The sequence below is a fragment of the Lissotriton vulgaris genome, unplaced genomic scaffold (assembly GCF_964263255.1).
Source record: "Lissotriton vulgaris unplaced genomic scaffold, aLisVul1.2 SCAFFOLD_474, whole genome shotgun sequence".
Taxonomy (NCBI): Eukaryota; Metazoa; Chordata; class Amphibia; order Caudata; family Salamandridae; genus Lissotriton; species Lissotriton vulgaris.
In genome coordinates, this window is record NW_028248784.1 from 1,257,094 (window position 1) to 1,270,694 (window position 13,601).

Consider the following 13,601-nt stretch of genomic DNA (forward strand, 5'->3'; position numbering starts at 1 on the left):
TAGGATCTCTTTTCCCCATGGCCAGTACCAATGATAGCACAAATTAAAAAACGCAATGCCAGTAGGTATCTTTTGCGCGGCAGGGAACCAGGTGGAGCACAGTCAGGGTGCAAGACCAGGCATTTGTGGGGAGCGTAGGACCAAATTGGCTCTAGTATGCAGTGATTCACTAGGCATGCAGATCAGTGAAAGGGGAAGGAGCGTTTCAAATCACGCGTCCATCCTTAGTGTACCATTTGTGGTGTGCACCAGTCAGGGGCCACATATGGAGGCAGCAGCAGTCTGAGAGACAGGTCTCCAGAAGGGAGCACACCTCGTCAACAATCCATGGAAGTTTCCGAACTGCGCTGCACCATAGCCTGTTCCATTGCAACAGCATGTATCTTTGCCAACACTGCAGGAGCACAGGGGGGAATAGACTGTCTGTCCGTGTGTTGCTCGGGCGGGGCCGCCAATGAGACCAGGGAGGCCTCCCCAGAGCCCCCACCACCCACGCCCACAGCCCCCCCCCCCGCCAAACAAGCACCCCCATCCACCGCGCCAGCCCTATCGCGAGCCCCCAAATCGAGGCCCCGGCTCCAGGCCGCGCCTAGGCCCGAAAGCCCCGGCAACGCCCAAGAGCCCGGAACCACAACCTGAAGGCCCACGGAGCACCCACCGCAAACGCGGGAGCCCGCAGGCGGAGCGATAAGGACCCGCAGGGTCAGCGGCGCAGCCCAGAGAGGCACTCACCCAATTTCAGGCGCAGAAAGGGAAAGATGGCGCCGAGACCCGCCGGCCTCAGTTCCCCTCCACCGATGCGTCCACACCAGACCGTCCCGCGTCTCGCAAGCCGCCCGGATGGACAGGGCGGCTCTGCTTATCGAATGTGCTGTCGATGTGGGGCCGAGGAGCGGGTTTTACATCATTTTCAGCCACCTACCGGAGCCCGCATGGAGGATCTTCACAGCGAAGCAGCCATTCCGGTCGCCGCCGTGGCCACGCCCCCACCCCGGGCGTCTATTTAGCTGTAGCAATGGACTAGCAGCAGTACTATGGATGGCAGGACTCTGAATCCAGAAGAGTGGTCTTTTCTTTTCCTGGACTAATTCCCTCCTTTCTTGGCTCACAGTAACACTACCACCAAGGATCAAGAAAGAAGGCCCATCACTTGTCCCCGTGGGGAGTTCTCTGGGTCTGTGTCCCGCACCAGCCCCAAACCCCTGCTTACTTGTGATCTTGAAGAGGGTAGGGCAGTCCTAGCCGTCACAGGCAGCTTAGGAAGCCTACCCACACACCGACACGTCTCCTGGTGAAGCGTCCGCTCCCTCTCAAGCAAGGCCGGCCTACACACTGGGCCTGCGCTGGAGGGAGGACGCTTCCGTTTTCATGCCCGGTCAAGTCTGCTGTTAGCCTGCCATCTACACCCGCAGCCGCTCTTCTCCTCTGAGCAGCTGCGCTTCCTCTATGAAGTCAAGCCCTCTGCTGGCCTGCGCGGGAGAGAGGTGTCTTGTTGCAGCGCCGCTCCCTTAATGAAGCTGACAAGCCCTCCACTGGGCCTGCGCGAAGGAAGGGACGCCTCAATGCCGCGCCGTCCCTTCGTGAAGCTGACAAGCCTTCCACTGGGCCTGCGTTAGGGACAAGACGCCTCAATGCCGCGCCACCCCTTCAGCAACGATCACCTCAGCGAGGGACAGCTGTACAGGCGTTCCATCTACCACCGGCTTCTCACCCTGGGAGGAAGTCGCGACACCCACATGGGGCACTCCTAGACCCAATGTCACTGGTCAGGCGACCTCCACACCACAACGATCCCCCAGCAAAATCGTCCCGGGGGGGGGGGCAACGGGGTTGACTCTTGCCCAGCGCTCCTCAGCACAGGTGAGATGGGGTAGGCAAACGCAGGAGTGGAGTCGCTAGAGACAAGAGGGGGGGCAAGTTCTCACAGTCCCTTCTTTACACCCGTGGCCATCCAGTGTCCTACGGGCAGCTCTCTCACCCCCACAGGTCAAAGGGGCAGTACTTTTTACTCAGCACGAGCCCCAACAGTTGCTCTGAAGCAAATCAGTGAGAAGGACAGTCCCTTCTTTTGCGTGGAGACACCAGGACCGGGTTCATCGGGTAAATACCTAGGCAGGGCCAGGTCTATGGGTAGAGCGGCGATGACAGCGGCAAGGAAGCAACCCTCAAGAGAAGTCAACCCTCTCAGTGCCCTATCCCCGTGACGCCACAGCCTGTACTCCAGCCACCCCTACGATGCTCAAAATGGCCGCCCAGGATCCTACCTTATATAGTAAGTAATAGCTTTATTCGATAAAAACATATCATAAAAGCATTTACACATCTTTAAAAAACATTTTTAACGACAATCATCACATAAAAACATTTCATATACAAAACAGCATATTGGGTGGCTACGCTCGGTCACTGGATTAACATTTTTCTTGCAGTTCTTAGGCGCCAAGCCCAACCCAAAAATTTTTCCATACAAGTTGAAAGGAGGGGTCTAGGATCTGTACGTAAAATACGCAGGGCTTCTAAGTGAGAGCGAGTTCCCAGGCTTCTGCAAATAGGCTTCAACCACCTACGTCTCGGGGCTACATAGACACTACATTCGAACAACATATGGGACACAGACTCTACCCTTAAATCGCAAAAGGGGCAATAGGGTACAGTTTGAGCGGGCGGTTTCCAAGTGGACGTGAACTCACATAGTGGAAGTACCCCCAACCTAAACTTGATGTACAATGCTCTGTCCCTTGGGCTCTGAATGGTGTCTAGATAAGGTTCCCTTAACGGCAACTCCTTGACTGACAGAAACAGGGCTACAGATTTACAATGGTTTGTACTTCGGGCCCTCTCACTGTCCACCCATGCCCAATAAACCTTCTTTAGATATTGTTTTGAGGGTGCAGATTTGTTGGACCAAGCCTCGCCTAGGCCCAAATTGTATAGCAGCTTTTTGACCTCCCTGAGCCAGATGATCTTATGAGAACCCGATAATGACAAAATGTCATTCAAGGCGTCTGCGTAACTACTTAATTCCTGCACGTTCCAAATTCTGGACCATAACAGGAGTGGGCGTAGTTTCGCTTGGTCGCAGATTGCCCGGGTACCTGCATCTATCAGTAATGGGATTGTTGGCGTGCTGTGGGGCAAACCCATTAGGTCTTTATGGAAGTGGTTCTCAAGATGGACCAGAGTGTCAACTTTTTGAGTGCCCCACAGCTCAGCACCGTAGAGTGCCGCGCTTACAACCCTTGCCCTATAGATATCTAGGGGGGCCCCAATAGGTTTTGATGGTGATGCTCGCTGCTCCTTGAGCAGCGCACCTGCCACCCTTTTGTGGGTAAGGAAGATTTTTTGATGGTGTGCCTTCCAGCTCATGGTATCACTGATGCGTATGCCCAGATAATCAAATTCTTTCACACGATCAAGTGGGACAGAATCCAGGACCGGGGGATAAACAGATTTTTTTGGCGGGTTAAGAACTAAGAACTTAGTTTTACCTATATTTATGGCCAAGCCCCTTTCATTGCAGAAGGTTTGAAAGCTGGAGAGCAACGATTGGATGCCCATTGGTGATTTTGAAATTAGGAGGGTATCGTCCGCGAACAGAAGCGTTGGGATCTTCCTTCCAGCCAGGGTGGGTGCGTCTGATGGTTGTTGCAAAAGATGCTCCACCACTCCGTTGATATAGAGAGAGAACAGAGTGGGGGCAAGCACACACCCCTGGCGGACGCCTCTGTCCACGGGGATACGAGATGTTTTCTCTCCCTGTGCACCCCATCTAATTTGGGCGAAGTTCCTATCATGGAATTTTACAAGCAGTGACAGCAGATGGGGGGGAGGCCTAACCCATCGAGGACGTTCCATAGAAGCGTGCGTGGTACCAGGTCGAAGGCAGTCCGCAGGTCAATGAAGACTAAATACAGACTGCCCCCTCCCAGCACCACCACTTTCCAATAGATCATTAGAAGGTGGAACGTCTGCTCGATTGTACCCGTACCTGTTCTGAAGCCTGCTTGGAGATCTGATAGGATATGGTTATCGTCTGCCCACTCGATGATCCTGCCCAATACCACCTTTCCTGCTACCTTTTGAGAAGAATCTAATAAACTAATTGGGCGGTAGTTTGCTGGGTCGTCCCTGGAGCCTTTTTTAAAAATAGGTACGACCTCAGCGCCCCTCCATGAGTCGGGAAAGACTCCACCCAACATCACTTCGTTCAAAAGCGAGGAAATTAATCTACTCCAAGGAGATGGATAGTTCTTAATTAGGTCTCCTGGGATTCCGTCTGGTCCTGCTGCCTTATTCGGGACAATGGATTGGATTGCTCTTTCTACTTCTGAGTTAGTAAATAGGCCATCATAGCATGGGAGGTTAATTGTAAAGCCCGTGGGCGGGCAAGCTACCTTGGATGGACCCGAGGGAGCAGAGTACAGTTGCGAAAAGTGGTCAAACCATGCTCCCCCTGCAATATTACAAGTTAGCTGCTGGTCAATGGGCTTTTCCCTAGATCTTAGTAGGTCCCAAAACCTCTTGGCATCCTTCCTGGTACTGGCCTCTACTAGATCTCCCCAGAAGTTAAAATCATAAGTCTGTTTAGCTTCAGTTATGATTTTTTTATAAAGTTTCCTGGCAGCCCTAATAGCAACCGCATCTTTAGTCTTTAATGTCTCAACAAGTTCCTTCTTGGCCTCACGACATTTTTGAGTGTACCATTTCTCTGACTGTTTAGGCAAAGATTTTGGGGGACCCCTTCGAGTGGTTTGGGGAACAATAAATAAGTCGCTTAGCGCCAGTACAGTTTCAGTGAATAGAGGTAGGATCTTATTATCGTTTTGGCTTGAAGGGCTCATCCGGGGCTCCACCTCTTCCAAGATTGCCCCGGCATGGGCCATCCTTGTCTCGTCGGCTGAAACTTTTGCCCATTTTAAACGCCTGCTACAATTTGTGGGGACCACTTCATGAGAGGATTTCCACTTATGGCCGGTTAAGCCTTGCTTTCCAGCCTGCCAAGGGGATAGAATAGATAGCGATAAGGGGTTGTGATCGCTATCGACCGACACTATAACCTCCATATCTAGGTGGTATTGCCAAAGATTGTAATTGAGCATGATGTAATCAATCCTAGACGTGTGGTCTTGTCTATTATAAGTGTGGGCACCCATATGGTCAGATTTGGATCGGCCATTTGTCGGTCGCAAGTTGTGCTCCATGCACAAGGCATTGATCTCTATTGCGTTTTGCGACCATTTAGGAATCGGGTCAAGATTCAGAATCGGAATACCTCTCCTGTTGTCCTCCTCAAAAGTGTCCAAGATGTCTTCGCTAGCCAAAGGCTCAAAACAGCAGTTGAAATCCCCTGCAAGCATTATATGGGAATCTGCATCACAGGCAGCCAGGTTGCCGTTTAAACCTGTGGATGGTAAATGGGATGCACCGCCTTTGGCACCCCTCAAGTAGATGTTGAAGATTTCCATACTTCTTCCCCCTTTGTGTATTACCGTTAGCCACTGGAGGTCCGAGGATTGGGTGTTTCTTTCTTTTACCCTGTAGCCTAAAGCAATACTGATCCATATAATAAGTCCACCTGACGGGCGACCTTTGGACCCTTGTTCCTGGACTGCGGGGATAAAAAAGGCCTCCACTGGGCCTGCGCGAAGGAAGGGACGCCTCAATGCCGCGCCGCCCCTTCGTGAAGCTGACAAGCCTTCCACTGGGCCTGCGTTAGGGACAAGACGCCTCAATGCCGCGCCACCCCTTCAGCAACGATCACCTCAGCGAGGGACAGCTGTACAGGCGTTCCATCTACCACCGGCTTCTCACCCTGGGAGGAAGTCGCGACACCCACATGGGGCACTCCTAGACCCAATGTCACTGGTCAGGCGACCTCCACACCACAACGATCCCCCAGCAAAATCGTCCCGGGGGGGGGGGGGGGCAACGGGGTTGACTCTTGCCCAGCGCTCCTCAGCACAGGTGAGATGGGGTAGGCAAACGCAGGAGTGGAGTCGCTAGAGACAAGAGGGGGGGCAAGTTCTCACAGTCCCTTCTTAACACCCGTGGCCATCCAGTGTCCTAGGGGCAGCTCTCTCACCCCCACAGGTCAAAGGGGCAGTACTTTTTACTCAGCACGAGCCCCAACAGTTGCTCTGAAGCAAATCAGTGAGAAGGACAGTCCCTTCTTTTGCGTGGAGACACCAGGACCGGGTTCATCGGGTAAATACCTAGGCAGGGCCAGGTCTATGGGTAGAGCGGCGATGACAGCGGCAAGGAAGCAACCCTCAAGAGAAGTCAACCCTCTCAGTGCCCTATCCCCGTGACGCCACAGCCTGTACTCCAGCCACCCCTACGATGCTCAAAATGGCCGCCCAGGATCCTACCTTATATAGCCTAGGCCCAGGTCACTAGAGTGGGCCGGAAGGTTCTAGATCCCTCTAATGCTATCCTATGGGCCAAGCTCTGAGGTAACTCCTGACAGGGCAACCCTCTTAGGAACTTAACTAAGCCACCATTTTGTAGATGTCCTACTCCACTCTCCATTTTAGAGGGGCATCCGCGCTTCATTGTTAATTAGTAACAATGGAGCGCCCAGAGACCTAGGGTCAACACCAACAACAAAAAAATGTAGTGGACAAGAATTCAGAAGGCCAAAAAGGGAAGAAAAATAAGGAGGGACCACCCAAAGGGCTGACAGGTCTAAGGACCTGCACCAGACTTTGATGTCTGTAGGGCCAGTACAGATGGTATGGTACCATATGTTATAAAGGGAATATCACCTTTACAAAGGTTCATTTACATAGAGCTTAGGCTTCTATTTACATCACATTTTTTACAATGCTGGTCATTACATGCACTTACATTCACATAAAATGTTTTACAATGCGTTGTAATATCATGTTTATTTTTCTTTTCGTGCTTTCTCTGGCAACACTTTCTGAAAATGGTTTCAATTAAGGCAGGGCTGTGTTCTGTTTATGTTTAATTCAATCTTAATGCTAAAAAAAAAAAAAGTTTGTTTCTTTAGAAATATCTTTCCGCACTTTGCCCCATATCACTTTAAAATTTCATACAAAATAGAATCATATGTGAATTCTGATAAATTAGAAATACTTAAATTAGTTCCCAACCTTTGTCCCATAGCACTTTATTAAACCAATTCTAATATGAATGATATTCTTTAGTAAATAAATTATATTGTTAAATGAACATTAATTGAACAGAACACATTCCCTGATTAGTCAATCAATCAATGATAACTTTATGCCGGTCGGAGACCATAAAAGTGCAGATCAAATACATACAGAGCACAGTTGGTGAAAACAATAAATAGTGAGCAAATAATGTTGATCATAAAAATTAATTAAACTGAGAGGTTATCATGAACCAAGTAGCATGAGATTTAAAAAATTGATCAGAGATGTTAACATTGGTATCAGACAAAGCCTTTCCTTTTGCTCCACATACCATGTAAAAAATGGGATACAGCAAAGTCCATGGGGGGCGAGGTATCATACATTAGAACTCTACACGCCTGCATGCAGTGTCTGAAGCCCAAATTCCTACATAGTGGGATCAACCAGCATTTTCTTATTTCTGCATACGCTGGGCAGAAGAACATAACATGGGGAACATCTTCTCGCGTATAATTACATGTCGGGCAGGTTCCGATTTCTGTTTTAGCCCATTTCGTGGTAAATGCCCTTATAGGCAGGCAGCCATGCCTCAGTTGGGTATATGGAGTGAAAAAAGGAAGACCCGGTCACTCGTTTTTTTGTTCTGCTATCTTTTTTATTTAGAGCAGAATCATACACTAAGGTGTTTAATCCTTAAGTGTAAACATTATGTTTTTAGAAATTAGAAAAGAAAATTGCAACGATTTTTACAGATTCTGTGACAGTCCGAAGAATTACTTACTGTCCTACACAAAGACACATGTATTTACAGTAATTACAAACATACATTACTTAGAAAAACGAAAAGAATTACACATTTATACAATTCTACACAGCGGACATTTAAACATAAATTACTCATTTGGTTAAGAGTACCCTGTCCACGTTTTCAATGTCAGGCCACTAGGATGAATATTTTTCTCTTTCTTTTGGCCTGATTGCGCATGGGGCAAATAATACAATAAACATTCAATTTAATTCTGAAAAACAAAGCCTTATGCGCAACAAGAAGACATTCGGATTTAAGACGAATGAGGGGTCATAAGCCTGTAAGCCGACGCGTTTCTGAGCCTGTCTATCTACTTGTTCAGGCTCTTCTTCAGGGCTTCAGGGCTGGGTACCTATATGAATATAAGTAAAGGGCATGATAAGTTTTTGACCCTCATTTATATTGTCACTAAGATTGTTCGGCTTGCGTTATTGTTACCTTTTTGCTTTGTAGTGTAACTTATTTCTGTTCGTGTAATCGATTTCTTTTGGGGGGACTCCTTGAGTTCTGCAATGGAAACAATGATATGGTATATGTTTCCAGATGATATATTATTGCGTTTTTTATTGACAATCATCGTGTGTTTCACTCACGTGTTTTGCAGGCAGAACGTTTTCAATCAAGTTGTGGATCTCCTTTTTAAAGGGTGATTGTCGCTGACGCTACCAAGTCAACAAGCGTTTTTTTAGCAAAATGCAGTTTTTTGGACTAAGTGCATACATTTTACGGTGTTCTACAGGCAGTTGATCATATCGACACTTACTTTTAAATGTTCAATGGGGCGCAGAGCGCCTGGCTTATCAAAATGTGGGACGCCACCTCTTGTTTGTCGGATGTTGTCGGCGCTGAAAGTTTAAAAGGTGTTGTATTTTAGTAAGACGTATTTCTAAGGTCTTCCCCTGTTTTAGACGTTTTATTTGAAAAGGATAAAACACCTACTTGCACGGTGTTTCAGGGTGTGCCAGACGCCGAGCCTTTGTTGTACAGGGCGTTGCTCACTTTCAGGTTTGTTTTCAGTGGGAGCCGGTAGTGCTACAATCAATAAGCCGAACAAAGAGTTTTAGTATTTAGGTACTCTAGGGTTGTTAAAGCGTTTGCTCATTTTAAGCGCGTATGGTCATTTACCTGTGAATTAGTCGCTAGACGCTGCTGTCTGCTTCAGAGTTCCTCGGATGAGTGAATGCTGAAATCACGCGAGGGTTTGAAGCTATAACATGTGACTTGGTGCTTCTGGGACTTGTAGTCCAAGAATTCCAAAATGATTGTTGTGTGGTGGTCTGTACCACCTGCGGCCCAGTTATTGGTTTTGGCTTTCAGTATGTTCGTTCAGTCCAGCACTCACGCAGTCAAATTTCAAAATTAGGTATGCTTCCCTTTTTGACAAGTGTTTCTACATTACCCCCTCTTACAGGGACTTTGATTTTTGATAACACTGACCACTTCAGTTCTTTTCCCGTATGGCCAAAGTCAATACAATGTTGGACCATTGGGGCATTAAGAACTTTTTGTTTGATCCTAGATCTGTGTTGAGCCAGTCTTTGTGACACCGTTTGTGTAGTTTTCCCAATGTAAAGTTTGTCACACGGACAAATGATTACATAGACTACATTTTTACTCTTGCAGTTTGTGAATTCCACGTGGGTCCATCTGATATTGTGGTGTTCAAATGTAGTGCCCTCAATAGTATTTGTGCAGGAAATACAGTTACCACATTTATGATGTCCCTTGACCGGATCTAATTTTCACAGTGTGGGTAAGTCGCTTTTGGGTTGCTGAATGCCCAAATCTGCTCGAATTATTTGTTGCCCGATGTTTTTATTCTTTTTTAGGGCCAACAAAGGTTTTGGAAATGGTATGTCCAAATTAGACAGCAGATGCCAGTTTTTTAATACTATGGCTTTGAATTTATTAGTTAGTGGTCCATACGTGGTCACACAAACTAGTTGTTCCAACGGTTTCTTTTCTTTCTTTGTTAACAATGCTTCTCTTGGCGTGAACCATGCACGTTTGGTTGCATGTTTCAACATCTTTCTAGGATATCCCCGTTTAGACAATTGGTCACATAATGTTTCAGCGTGTATCATGTAGTCCTCTTTCCTTGAACAATTACGTCTGATTCGTAATAGTTGGCTGTAAGGTAAGTTTGCTTTCAAACTTTTGGGATGGAAGCTGTCATAGTTTAGAATTGTGTTTTTGTCAGTTTGTTTGCGGTGAAGGGTGGTGGCTAACTCTCCTTCTTGGTGGAAAACTTCTACATCTAGAAAAGTTAAGCGGGTGTTGCTGCTATTCATACTGAATTTTATATCAGGATGTCTGTTGTTCAGCCATTCATAGAATTCTTTTAGTTGTCCCTCAGTTCCTCTCCACTGACACCAGATATCATCAATATAGCGATACCATCTATGGATGTGTATGCTATATGGGTTTTGGTGGTAAATGAAGCATTCTTCATACAGTGCCATGAAGAGCACCGCCATTTCTCGGGCATAAGGACACCCCATGGCGGTGCCCTTCACTTGCATGTAAAAAGTGTCCATGAATCTGAAGTAGTTACGTTTAAGTGCCAAGCTTGCCAATTCTATGATGAATTGGGTTGGAACTCTATGGGGTCTGGGCCGTGTTTCTAGAAAAAATTCAATGACTTCTAATCCCTCTTCCTGGGGGATTTGTGTGTATAAGGAGTTGACGTCAAGGGTGACCATCAACTCTTTCTTGTCATCAAACGGTGTGGTTTCTATTTTTGTGATGAAATCAGTCGTGTCTTTTATATACGATTTTACATCACACATGAATGGTTTTAGGAACACGTCGACGTATTTGGCCAGTGGTTCCAAAATCGAGTCGCACCCGGAGACTATCGGTCTTCTGGGTGGATGTAGTAGGTTTTTATGAACTTTCGGCAAGAAATAAATTACCGGAGTTCGAGGATTTTGCTTATTCAAATAGTCGTATTCTTTTGGACCTAAGATTCCATGATCAAATCCCTGTTTTAGTTTTATTTGGATTTCATTTTGAATTGTGAAAGTTGGGTCCTCTGTTAGCTTCCTGTACCATTCTGTGTTGCCTATCTGACTGTTAGCCTCATCAATGTATTTTTTTTTTTGCCACAATACTAGGGCGCCCCCCTTGTCGGCCGGCTTGACCACTATAGTTGTGTCAGTGCTGAGTTGTTTGATGGCTGACTGTTGTTCTTTTGTTATGTTTCTTCTGAAGTAGTTCTTTTGTTTCCCTAACTGCGTGAGTGATGACTGAACGACCTGTTCGAATGCCAAGACTTGTTTAGGTACCATTTGGGATGTGGGAGTGAAAGACGACTTATTGGATAAATTAGATGGTTCTGGAGTTCGATTGTTCTCTTTTTCGTGAAAGAAAGCCTTTAATCGTACCTTTCTGAACAGGTCTTGTGCCTCAATTTTTAAATTGACTGTCTGTATTTACAGTGGGGACAAATTTAATCCCAAGCTCCAAGACTGATCGTTCATGGGTGGTTAATATTTTAGGTGAGAGGTTAATTATAGATGACTCTTCTATTGTTTAAAGTAGTTTTTGTTTCGGGTTCTCATATCCCATGTTTGTGGTGGGGGTTTGAACCTGACTCTGCCCCTCCCTTCTCCTTTCTCTAAAAAAGGATTTTGGCGTTTAGATGTTCCTTCTCTTGGATCGGATTCCCCTGAAGCCTCAGAGGATGAGCTTTCAGAAAATGTCAAGAAACGATTTTTTGATCTTCCTTGATATTGTGACAAGGCACAACGGGATTCTTGTTGAGTGTAATAGTCTTCCCTTAAGTAGGGGTATACTGTTTCTATATTGAACGATTTCAGGTCTTTCTCAAATTTGTTCACTCTGTAGTTAATTGTATTATCTTTGAAGGTCTTTCTCTATTTTCTCTAATAGGTCCTTCGCTTCCTGGCTACTATGGTTGTCATTAATAGCTTTAGTTAAAGCGTCTATTTCCTCCTTTTCTTTAGCGCAAATCCTTTGGGCCGTTTCAACAGTGCGGACCATCAGGTCCCGACTGCATTTTGTGGCTATGAAACTGAAACCTTTTTTATAAACTGGGTCGTCTGTGAAGACCACCGGTACGTTTTTCACTTGGAGTCCCCAAGGTATTGTTCCTGTTTTTAAATGTTGGAACAAAAAATGTCCATGCAATTCAGTGCGAACATTTTTCTTGCTCAAGCGCATTAACTTATCTGTTTTGTTTTGTTGTTGAGCATTGGTGCTCAATTTTAGTGACGCAAAAGGTGGGTATATAGCTTCCTCGCAAGAGGGGGTTGGATTACGTCTAGAAATTCCTCTAGTTGGAAGTCTGATTTTACTTGGAGAAACTCAACAGTCAACCTGCCCTGGGTTGTTGATCGCTGTCGGGCAAGTAGATTTTGTCGCTTTAACAAGGTTAGCAACGCCAGCCTGGGCATCCTTGGGCAGCTCAACTCGGGGGTCTCCCAAAGCTGGGGCAAGCCTACCTGAGTGGTAAGGACCTTGATGTGGAGTAGCCATGGGATATTTTTATTTTTTATTTATCCCCAAACCTCCGAGAATTCTTCTCTATAGGGGGCCAGTTCCGGTACTGACCAGAACCTCTTCCAATAGAGCAAGGGCCGAACAGTTGCCAGTTCCTCTATGGACTCCAACCCCAGATCCAGTCGCAAGGGGGTAAGTGGTGTGCTATGTAGTAAGCCCACCAAATTCCTCATAAAGGACTGTTCTACCCTCAAAAGGCTGGATGTGTTCTTATGTCCCAGAGTTCAGCACCATACATTGCGGCTGTTCTGGCCTGAAGTCCATAGATTTCAAGAACCGGGGCAGCCGGTTTAAAATCTGATGTTCTATGAAGCTTACTGATGCCCCCTACTATTTGCGATAGTCTAAGAGCTGATTTAGTGATTTGGTGGCCCCAGTCAAAGTCTTCCGTCAAGGTGATACCAAGGTAGACGAAAGTTTTGACCCGTTCCAGAGGAATACTTTTCAGGACGGGATTTGGGCGGGTCGGCCTCGGGGGATTGAATATCATATACTTGGTTTTATCCAAGTTAATCTCCAGTCCACGTGAGGCACAGAATGTTGCGAACCCGTCCAAAGTGCGCTGGATGCCCGATGATGTTTTGGATAACAGCAAAGTGTCATCCGCAAACATCAGAGCGGGCACCCGCCCAGTGGCCAACCAAGGAGCATCGTTGTCCTTTACAGCATTTAGGACATCCACGAGGCCATTGATGTAGAGGCAGAATAACGTGGGAGCCAGGACGCACCCCTGTCGCACACCCTTGGAGACAGGGAATCAGGCTGAGAGATCACCATGTTTCCCACACCTAACTTGGGCATAATTGCCAACATGCAGTCTGGTCAAGATGTTCAATAGATAGGGCTGGAGGCCCAGATCTGCCAACACTTTCCACAGTTTTTCCCTGGGAACAAGATCAAAAGCGGCCCGCAGGTCCACAAAAACAAGGTAGAGGCTGCCACCCTCCACTCTTGCAGTTTTCCAGAGTGATCCAAGGTTGAGATGCCTGACCTAAACCCAGCCTGAAGTGTTGTCAATATTTCATTTGCCTCTATCCACCCTAGGATCCTGTCCAGTATGATCCTACTCATTAGTTTTTGTGTTGTATCTATAAGGCTAATTGGCCTATAATTTGAAGGGGTTAGCGGACAACCCTTCTTGTAAATGG